The sequence below is a fragment of the Astyanax mexicanus genome, unplaced genomic scaffold (assembly GCF_023375975.1).
Source record: "Astyanax mexicanus isolate ESR-SI-001 unplaced genomic scaffold, AstMex3_surface scaffold_31, whole genome shotgun sequence".
Taxonomy (NCBI): Eukaryota; Metazoa; Chordata; class Actinopteri; order Characiformes; family Acestrorhamphidae; genus Astyanax; species Astyanax mexicanus.
Window position 1 is genome coordinate 6,027,844 of NW_026040041.1, and position 12,157 is coordinate 6,040,000.

The 12,157-nt window shown below is 35.8% G+C and overlaps 1 protein-coding gene across 3 annotated transcripts in view; it reads right to left on the bottom strand.

Annotated features, from left to right (window-relative positions):
• The window catches only part of LOC103033149 (RNA-binding motif, single-stranded-interacting protein 3), a 105,741-nt gene that overhangs the window by 92,066 nt on the left and 1,518 nt on the right, over positions 1-12,157 (bottom strand). The window lies entirely within an intron of this gene.

Genomic DNA, 12,157 nt, shown 5'->3' on the forward strand with positions numbered 1-12,157 from the left:
CACAAAAAAGTTCAGATTAAAGCAGGAATTAATTAATCTGATGGGATTAAATTTTAAGAAATAGTTTGCTAATGAAATAGGTGAGATTGAAGCAGGTAGGGATTAAAATGAAGCAGGTAGGGATTAAATTGTAGAGAAATACAGCATTTGTTAATAAAATGGGTGGGATTGAAGCAGGTAGGGATTAAAATGAAGCAGGTAGGGATTAAATTGTAGAGAAATACAGCGTTTGGTAATAAAATGGGTGGGATTGAAGCAGGAAGGGATTAAAATGAAGCAGGTAGGGATTAAATTGTAGATAAATACAGCGTTTGTTAATAAAATGGGTGGGATTGAAGCAGGAATGGATTAAAATGAAGCGGGTAGGGATTAAATTGTAGAGAAATACAGCGTTTGGTAATAAAATGGATGGGATTGAAGCAGGTAGGGCTTAAAATGAAGCACAAAGGAATTAAAATGAAGTGAATAGGAATTAAAAATTAAATCTGTCCAGTTTAAAATGAAATGTGTAGTGATTAAACTGAAGGAAGTAGGGATTAAACTGGTGGAAATTAAGTAGACAGGAATGAAGCAGGAGAAAACAAAACAGACTGAAGCTGATGGGATAACATTGTACAGAAATACAGCGTTTGGTAATGAAAGGTGGGATTGAAGTGGGCAGGGATGAAAATGAAGCACAGGATTAAATTATACAAAAAATACAGTGTTTGGCAGCGGATAGGAATTAAAATAGTAATAGATGATGGGAGTAATGCAGATAGATATAAAGCAGAGCTTAAAAACACTGTACTCTGTAAACTGTCTTTTCCTCTATCTTTGTTTCTTTTATAATATTCTTCATGTCTTTTACGGTGTTTGTGTGTATTTATCTGTGTGTAGTGTGTAGTGTGTGTGTGTGTGTGTGATGAGTGTGTGTGTGTGTGGGGGGGGGGATGGGGGGTGTCCTTCACCTGATGCTGTTCTCCTTGAGAACACTTTGCTCTTCTGTCTGCACTTATCACATTACATATTACACACACACACACACACACACACTATGCTGAAACAAAGACACCCATGGAGACACAGACTTGCATACATATATTTATGCACACACACTGAACACACTTAGGGAATAATAATTATAATAATAATGTTAATTTACAGCAAGGACACGACCTCGTATATTGTCCCATGACTTTTGCTGTGTCCCATATATGCTAAATGACGCTGCACTTAACTGTGGTGTATGTGGGCGGGGTCATCTTTTAACACGAACTGTACTAGCCAGACGCCATCAGTCACCATCATTACCCCCCACTGTACTGCACTCATACCTGTCAAGTTTTGGAATTAAAAATAAGGTAATTTTTCTGCCGCCCATTTCGAGCCCTCCCACCAGCCCAACCAAGGTTCAGTATCCCTTACATTTTAAGACATGTGAACCACTGTGAACCACTTACAAACTACAGTCAGATGATCGGAATCTGATAGGTCTACCTTTATTGACACTGAATTTCTACACAATAATTCTTATAATACAGCCTAAATAAAAACACATTATTATTATTATTATTATTATTATTATTATTATTATTATTATTATTATTATACGTTTTAATTCATAGGTGCCTTTCTGGCACTCAAGGAAAGCATACAAAAAGTGCAAAATAGGCCATAAAATAAAATACACAAAAAATACACATAAACACTATCTTTAAAAAAAAATTAATATGAAACATAAAAATTCAAATTTAAAGATTTAAAACTAGTTAAGATGAAAAAAAAAACACTCTAATTGTCATAAACTGACAGAATTGGATCATTAGTTCCTACAAAAAAGTTCATACTATACAAACTGTATGTCTGTGTCAGCAACGGGTGCATATATGTTTGGACATATGTGCTGACAGATACAATATGATCAATATACACACAGTAAAATCAATAAACACTAATTGCCAATAATCTATTGACTGATACTACAGGGACAGATAATTGAATATGCAAATTAATGAAGCTTCAGCCTGAGGCAGAAACCATCTATTAGATCAGATACACTCCCATCTCTCTCACACACACACACACACACACTATACACACACACATACACACTATACACACACACACACACACTATACACACACTCACAATTGAATTGCGCCTTCATCTCTCAGGTTTGACACAAGGGTCATGGCCAAAGCATACATTATAACACCACACACACACACACACACACACAAACACACACATATACACACCATGCCCTGCCTACAACCCTATTCCCCAATCTGAGGAGCCTGTCTGCGAAAGTTATTAATTTCAGATCAACAGAAAACAGACCAACATGAGCAGCATCTCAATCAGGATCACACACACACAAACACACTTCATTCACTTCATATTGCTCCAAAACTCTGCAGCTCTGTATCAGGCAGATATATGAATGATCACAGGTGTGTTCTATATAAATACTGGGTTTTGCCACAAGAGGGCGTAAAAATACTTCACCCACTACCCAATAAATAGAGACTACTGTTGGGTAGTGTTCCTCCAGGTGAGAGAATGTTGACTGCTAGACGTGCCTTTATAGACTCTGATATGACTAGTGATGCACCAATATAAGAAGCGTGAAGTCCAGCACATGCATCCTTCGACACATGTGAAGACAGACTCCACCTCTTTTTGAGCTGCTGCTGATGCAGCATTGCCGAGTAGCATCACAACGCTAACGCTTTGAGAAAAGCGCAGCAACCGTCTACTGTACCCACATACACTTCAATCCTGCCTTTGATGTGGACTGAAGAGTTCACAGTGTAAACTGCAGGAGTGATTGATGATCTGAGGATCATCTCATACAGTGACAGTCGGTCACTCCTAGTAGTGATAGGGGGAACACTAACAGAACACTAACATCTCAGTGATGTGTGCAGAACATTCTGCAGATACATGTGTTGCTGCCTCTCGTACAGAACTTCCAACTGAAAGCAGCATTTTTTAGCAGGATAATGCTCACCCACACACAGCAAGGCTTTTCCAGGAATACAGGAACGTCTCCACCAGATTGCAGCACCTCCTCGTCCTGCCCGTCTCCAGATTTATCACCATTCAGCATTTATGGAGCAGCTGGGACTCAGCAGCTTCAGCTTCAACCTACGAGTGTAGAGCTACAGGATCTACAGGCCCAGCTGTAGCAACATCTGTGGGTAAATGTGCTGCAGGATCCATACAGAACCTGTAGAACCTTCATACCCAACCGTCTCAATCTCATCTTATATCCAGCATAGAGGAACCAACAGATAACTAGAACCTCCTTTCAGTTACAGAACAGTTCCCCCCAATAAAAAATCATTTATTATTATCATTTCACTCTGATACACACACACACACACTGTAAATCTGATTCTGATGATGTCGTAAGGCATGGGAGCACAAATGCACACTACAAATAACACATTCAGTGTGTGTATGTATGTATGTGTGTATGTGTGTGTGTGTGTGATGTGACTCTGTTAGCTCATGTACTTGGCAGCCATACAGGCTATCAGGTTCTGGCTCATAGTCCACAGACATTCCCTGGAGTGTCTAAGTGTGTGTTGTGTAAGTGTGTGTTGTGTAAGTGTGTGTGTGTGTGTTAGTGTTAGTGTGTGTATGTGTGTTGTGTATGTATGAACTCAATGAACTCTACCAGTCATTACCCAGACTGCTAGCATACTTTCCACTGATATTTCATTCCAGGACGGGGTCAAAAGCTGTGTGTGTGTGTGTGTGTTCTATGGGTTGTGTGTGTGTGTGTGTGTGTGTGTTTTGTACGCTCTTCTAAAGCTGAGGGATCTGTTTTCTGTTATCAAGTAGATAAAAGCAAATCCAAGTAAGGGAGGCTTTTCATTTCATTAAAAATAACTCAAATACAAACTTTTTGACTTTTTGAAGCATTTCCAATTACACCAGTCCATTGTTACCCCTTGTTTTATGGTGTTTTCACACCTGTAGTTGGTTTCTATGGTCCGGATCAGTTGAGTTCTTTTACTTGAAGCGTTTCTCTCTCTGGTGTGGGAGTAAGAAAGTCAAAATAGGGATAAGATTCTGTGTTCCAGCTCGTGTATCTGTATATCTGTGAAGCTGCTTTAACACAGAATGCTGAAAACGCAGATGCATGCTGCACATACTGAACGTGTAAATGGCATGGAGCAGCAGAGACAGCGTTTGTTCATAGAAATATATATTTCTGGCTAATAAATCAGATTAAACTGCGCCATATGAACAGTTTAGCTTAAATAAAAGGAGTATATTTGATATCTGGGTCGGATCGAGACTGGATCACGTTTTCACCACAAACGAACTGCTCCAGAGTTTGATTGTGACCTTCACTTGTTTTCACACATGCTCATTCAAACCGCTCTTAGGGTACAAATGAACCATAGTCTATTTTAACCGGACCAAATAGTGATGGTGTGAAAACGGCCTTAGAGTATAACCCCTTCCTCTTAGAACAGTGCTAGAAGATGAAGGGGCGAAATTCAGAGATTCAGATATAGTGTTCTAGCAGTGAAGCGCTAAAGTTTAGCAACCTACCTGCTGCTGCTTAACTATTTAACTATTTAAGGTTTATCGTATGTCTTCCATTCCTTAATTCCTCTCTGATGGGGAGCTGAAACTATAACTTTTATTTGATTTATATTATTTTTTCTATTTCACCTTAAATGCTGGTGAAAAGGGAAAGTTAGATAACTACTTTAAAACATTAAAACAACACATTCAATTACGGTAATATGCTGGTTAATGTCATTTTAAATGAGGGAAATTCTCAAATTTCTGGGTTTTTGGTCGCTTATTGTGCCCCATCATGCCAGTGATTCTCAAAGCCCTCTGTTTGACGGTTTCCTCTAAAAAATCTCAGTTTAAAGAACAATGTTAAATTCAGATTTAAAACTAAAACTAAGCGTATTTGAGTTATTTGAGTTATTTCTGTGATCTTTAGAATATCTACACTGTAAAGTACTGCTTGCAAATCATAAACAACTAACAGATGTGCACATTAACCAGACGTGTGTGTGTGTGTGTGTGTGTGTGTGTGTGTGTGTGTGTGTGTGTGTGTGTGTGTGTGTGTGTGTGATGATGATGCAATGCTGGAAAGTGAAGGATGAGCAGGAGTGTGATGTAGTGTTGTGGTTTATATAGAGAATAATGAGATGCTGCTGCACAGATGGCCACACACATATAAACACACACACACACACACACACACACACACATATATACACACACTGTCCAGGGAAACAGCAGGGACCACAGTAATATATGTGTGTGTTGCACAATCTGCAGCCCGCAGCTAAATGAAAAGAGCAACATATTGCAAGCAAGTGAAAACACACACACACACACAATGTGTGTTACATTACATTTTTTCACACTTGCTAACACACTAAAATGACATGTAGCACAATGATTTATTCTGATGCACAGAGGATTTAACCTCAAATCCAGTTTCTTCTTAGAACTCTAAACACATTTTCTGCTTTACACACATGTTACTATTAAATACACTTAAAAACACTTTATAAACACACTGAACACGATTCTAACATAAAACACAACAATCTGATATAAAATCACGTGTTTTCGTATTAAAACTGCCATTCAAAATCGCACAACATCAGCTAATGCGCCAATATATCTAGCCACCTGGCCACAAACACCTCAACGGCTAATTGTTGCCAATTCAATCAGGAATTAGCTTTATATAAAGAATACGGATGAGCAGCATTTTTTTGCTCACTAAGTTGAAGAAAATTGTTTAATTGCATTACATTTAAAAACAATCCCAGAGGTCCTGTAGTTCAAGAGAAAGCTCAAACTGAACACATACACATAAACAATATTTAATCAGGCTGAAACAAAGTGGCTTCAAAAATGTGTCGTTTTAGAAATCAATAATTAAGATAAAGTGAGGAAGATGCTGGATATCGATCAATACAGATATAAACTGCTTCTGTCTCATCACATTACTGACGAGAGAGAAAGAGAAAGAAAGAGAGAGAGAGATAGATATGGTTAAGTGAGAGAGGTAAAGAAAGTGAGAAAAATAAAAAAGACAGAGAGAATTATAGAGATAGTGATAGAGAGTGAGAAATTAAATAAGACAGACATTGATCAAGAGGGAAAAAGAGAGCAAGACAGAGAAAGTTAGAGAAAGATAGAATCAGATAGAGAGAGAGGGAGAGATAGAGACATGGTGAAGTGAGAGAGAGGTAAAGAAAGGGAAGGAAACAAAGACATATAGAAAGAGTGATAGAGAGAAAGTGATGAGAGAGATAGACATTGGTACAAAGAGGAAAAGAGAGTGAGAGACAAAGAACGAATGATAGTGTTAGTGATAGATATAGTGAAAGAGTGCGTAATAAAGAGAGAGAAGTAAATAGAGAGAGAGAGAGAGAGAGAGAAAGATAGTGATTGGGTCGAGTGAGAGGTAAAGAGAGTAAGAGAGACAGAGAGAGAGGAAAAGAGGTGAAAAAGATAAGAGATATCAGAGAGAGAGAGAGAGTCAGAGAGAGGTAAAAAGAGTGAGCAAGACAAAGACAGAGAGAATGAGTGATAGAGAGACAGAGAGGGATGGAAAGAGTGAGAAAGCCAGAGAAAAAGATAATGAGGTAGAGTTAAAAAGTGAGAAAGGGAGAGAAAGAGAGAGAGAAGGATAGAGAGATAGATAGAATTAGAGAGAGAGAGAGAGAGAGAGCGTTAATGAGATGCTGTATGATTGGACGTGTTAAACATTCTTTATGGTCCAGATGTTCGGTGTTATATGACCTTGTCTCATAAAATGGATCCAAAGCCACAAGGAGTCATAAAACACTTTTACTAATAGTGTGTGTGTGTGTGTGTGTGTGTGTGTGTGTACGTGTAAAACAGTATATTATTTAATTATTGTCATCAATACATGTTCAGGCACAGTATTTAAATTGCAGGACATGTAATGTCAACTGAGGCAAATTCATTTAAACACACAAAATCAAGACTATTCACTTATTTTAAATGATAGTGATGGTTAATCTTGTTATCTCATTTGACAAGTTAAGAGCACCAAAAACCAGTGAAGGTTATGTGGTGTTATCTTGTGAATGAGGGAAATTAATTCCACTGACAGGTGATGTAGACAGCATTGTGTCTTGACAGTGACACCTGTCAAAGAGGTGCTTACACACATATTAGGCAGCAGGTGGAGACAGGTAGACAGGTGTTGACAGGTAGACAGGTCTGCTGTGGTCAGCACTGCTTTATCTGATCCACTCACTGTACCAGCTCAACACACACTAACACCTCATACACCACCACCATGCTAATCACTGCTAATCACTGCAGTGCTGAGAATAATAACCACCCACCACCCAAATAGTAGTAATAATAATAATAATAATAATAGCTGCTCAGGCTATAATATAGTATGTACAGTAACAGAATCAGGACTACAGTCTATTGTCATAGAATTACAAAGTGTTAATTTTTGTAGAAACAAGGTTAATGTTATTCTTAATCAGTATAGAAATGCCACCTAAGCCTGGGGAATAATTACACTTAGTAGTCAGTTTATGTGGCAGAGTATTTAACACTAGTGCACTAATTAGTCTATTTACCAACTAATAGAAACAATAAGCTACATCATTATTGTAATAAGACACCTTACTATGCATTTAGAGCAAGTATACAATTGGGGGCATTGCTAAAACTAAATGGTAGACAGTCAAACTCGTACTAACCCGAAGACACATATATTTAGTGTTTTTATCAATATTTCAAAATGTTCTGCATATTATATTAATACTAAAGTCATCCAAACTCTGACAAAAGAGTGTTAAACAAACCACAATATGTTTAATTTCTTGCCTCTTAATGTGTTTGAGAGCATCAGTTAAAGTAAAGTAGTGAAGAGGTAGAGTTACAGGTATACAGTGAATAGTGAATATTTGAGTAATGTTTGTGAGATTCCAGAGATTCCATTATGAGAAGCAACAACTACTCAACTAAGTAAAGAAAACATAATTTGAGTCAGTCAATTAAGAAACAAAAAATGTCAAGACATTTGAAAGTATCCTCAAATGCAATCACAACAAAGACCATCAAAAACATTATAATGATGAAACTGGCACTAATCAGGACTGCCCCAGGAATATATAGATGAGTGACAGTTTCCTCTGTTGTACAAGATAAAGTTATCAGAGTTTCCAGCTTCAGAAACCACAAGTTAACAGCTCCCCAGATAAGAGTATCTAAATACTTCACAGAGTATTTTGGTTTGTTTAACACTGTTTTTAAGTTACTACATGATTTCATATGTGTTGCTTCATAATCTGATAGATCACTTCACTATTCATTTATAATGTAGAAATTAGAAATACATCCTATGCAACAGAGGGAACTCTCACTCTTACTTTCCTGGGGAGGTCCTGATGAGTGCCAGTTTCAAATAATTCAAATAAATAATGTCAGACATTCAAGTAATTAACTCTTGATGAGTTCAGCACAGCTGTTAACTGAAAGCCTGACTCTTACTCATAAAGCTGACTGAGAAAATCCAGCAGAGATGTGTAAAACTGCTCATCTAATCAAGAGGAGCTACTTTTAAGAATCTAAAATATAAACATATTCTGGTTTGTTCAACACTTTTTTGGTTACTAAATAATTCCATATGTAAAGTCTCTTTGATTTTACCAAATTGAAAATCTCTGGAATATAGTCAAGAGGAAGATGGATGATCACAAACCACCAAACCACCAAACTGAACTGCTTGAATTTTTACACCAGGAGTAAAGCAGCATAAAGTTATCCAAAAGCAGTGTGTAAGACTGGTGGAGGAGAACATGATGCCAAGCTGCATGAAAAAACTGTGATTAAAAACCAGGGTTATTCCACCAAATATTGATTTCTGAACTCTTAAAACTTTATAAATATGAACTTGTTTTCTTTGCATTATTTGAGGTCTGAAAGCTCTGCATCTTTTTTTTTCTTATTTCAGCCATTTCTCATTTTCTGTAAATAAATGCTCTAAATGAGAATATTTTTATTTGTAATTTGGGAGAAATGTTGTCTGTAGTTTATAGAATAAAACAACAATGTTCATTTTACTCAAACATAAACCTATAAATAGCAAAATCAGAGAAACTGATTCAGAAACTGAACTGAATGTTATGATTGAGTGGTTGATGTCCATGAAATCTGAAGTTTCCAACAATTTGCAAAACCATGCACCATGCTTTTGGTTAAGTTTCTGGTTTACTCAAGCATTTATGGTGTGAATATTTATAAAAAATAAAATCCATCTGCTTCACTGCACAGCGATCAATACAGACACTCTGTGTTCAGATGGAGAAAAGGTGCGGATGAGGAATTTTCCACCCACTTCTGAGAAGAGTGAGAAGATCATTTATCTCAGTAAATGTGAGGAATATGGAAATAAACACCATCTATAACTGACAGCGTCTGATTAGCAGGGTGGAAATACACTGATGCTATTGATCCCAAGGTTACATGTCGGTCTGATCACATCGATATAGCTTTACACACACACACACACACCACACACACACACACACACACATATCAATCACACAGGGACAGGAGGGAGGGGTGTTATGGAGCAATTTCAGGCAACCTTGGTGAGAACCATGTGTGGAGTGAGCGAGCGAGCGAGTGAGAAAAGAGAGAGAGAGTTAAGAAGGAAGAGGTGTGATATATCAGAGAGGTGTGTATATATATGTGTGTGTGTGTGTGAGTGAAGCAGTGAAGACATATGAGCTTCTATCTTTTAATTTCTCTCTCTTTCTCTCTCTTTCACTCTATTTCTTTTATTCTTTTTATTATTTTAAATATATTTTTTTAATTTTATCTTTTTCTTAATTAAAAATTAACAAATTAAGTTATTTTTATTTATTTATTACTACTCTTATTTTTATATTTTATTAGTCTAATGTTCTTAGTTCTATTATTCATTTAATCATTTCTTATCATTCTTAAAATTTTACCTTACTGTTACTGTTATCTTTTTACTTATTTTAGATTCTATAAATATTTTACTTTTTATGTGTCAAATTTGTCAAATTAGTTTTTAATCTTTGTATTTTTAATCTTTAATGTTCAATAAATTACTGTATTCCTTATTTTTTTTATATAACTTTAAGTTTGTGCCCTATCCTAGTATGTAAAGCATCTTTGAGAATTTTGAAAAGTGCTATATAAATAAAAAGTATTATTGTTATTAATATTATTATAATTATATGTGTTTTCATTGGACAGCGATTACATGTATAATAATACAGTATATATACTGAAGATGCCATCTGAGACTGATATAGGGTTATTCTATGCAGCGCTACTGTATAAATTAATACATTTTTTTCCTTCACAAGAAAGTATCAGAAGTGGAGGTTTTGGAATTAAATTAGCAGCCTTGCTATTGAAGCAAAAAGAAAATAAGGTGCATTGTTTCAACCATATGGCGAACCGTCAAACTCATAATATCCTAATGCTCAAAAATAGTACAGCTTTACATATATTTGTGCATTTTCTCAGCCAGCTTTATGAGGTAGAGTCTCCTGGAATTCAGTCTTTCAGTTAACAGCTGTGCTGAACTCATCAAGAGTTAATTACTTGAATTTCTTGTCTCTTAATAAAGTGTTTGAGAGCATCAGTTAAAGTAAAGTAGTGAAGAGGTAGAGTTACAGGTATACAGTGAATAGTGAATATTTGAGTAATGTTCTAATCCAGATTATGAGAAGCAACAACTACTCAACTAAAGAAAAGAAAATCACTTAAAAAATGTCAGGAACTTAAAAGATTCCTCAAGTGAAACCGCAAGTTAACAGCTCCCCAGATAAGAGCACCTAAATACTTCAGAGTATTTGGTTTGTTTAACACTTTTAAGTTACTACATGATTTCTTATGTGTTCTTGATCATTTCAGAGTTCATTTACTATGTAGAAAAGGAAGAATATAAAAACACTAAAGAAGGTGTGTCCAAATGTGAATGATTTAGGGTTTGTATTTAAAAAAAAAGTTTCCGGGAAAAGGATAGCTTGTCATCTTACAGAAATAATGTTCCAGAAACGTTTTTAAAAAATGGGACATAATAGTGGTTTACATGTTATTTGGGAGTTTCTCACATAATGTTCCCAGTTAAACAATTACTAATTTTCAAACTAGAAATATTGACATAAGCAAAAGTACCTGAACATTTAAAAACATGTTCTAAGAACATCCAAAAAACTTGACAGATTGAAAATTCTAAGAATGCTACCAACAATTCTTTACTGGGGTAAAAATGTCCAATGAAAGAACATTTATGTCTTTCATGTATTCTTCATAGTTTGAACCAATTAGATGCCCTGTGCATTGTGTAAAGACCTGCAAATAAATAGACCAAATACATTTTCTAAAATTACTTGAATTACATTGATTTCTATTCAAAGTTCTGAAAATTTGGACCTTCTCTTAGTGATTACATGAATGATAATTCAGTATATACTGTATACAGTATACTGAAGATGCCATTTGAGACTGTGTGGATTCTTTACCGTACCTAATTATTTGGGGTAATTTTATGCAGCACTACTGTATTAATAAATAAGTAAACTTTTCACCACCACAAGAAAGTATCAGCAGTAGAAATGTTACAATTAGATTAGTAGCCTTGCTTTGGAAGTAAAAATAAAATTAGGTGCATTGTTTTAACCATATGGCGAACCGTCAAACTCGTAATATCCTAAAGCTAAATCCTTCAGGACAAATATAGGAGCTATTTGGATGTTTTTTGAGCTGGATTACTCTGTGATATATGACAACAGGACACTGCTTCTGCAGTGAGTGAAGGACAATCCTGTTGTTTGGATTGATATTTGTACTGATTAGACAGATTTAAAGATAGATATCTTTAAGGTTTAAAGGTTTAAAAATGGGACCTCGAATAAACCCTTGAATTACACCACACTTCCACACACTGTTGTTTAGTTGTGGAACATTTTGTCTATATTTTAGTGTTCATTAAACCAATTATTGAATATTTTACACATACTTTAACTAGTCAGTGGCTTTTTTTCTTTATTTTTAATGGTTCTTAAAGGGAAATTGCTCTTGTGTAGATGCTTTCTCAAAGAACACTTCCTAAAATGGCTTTTAAAAGCACTGAACA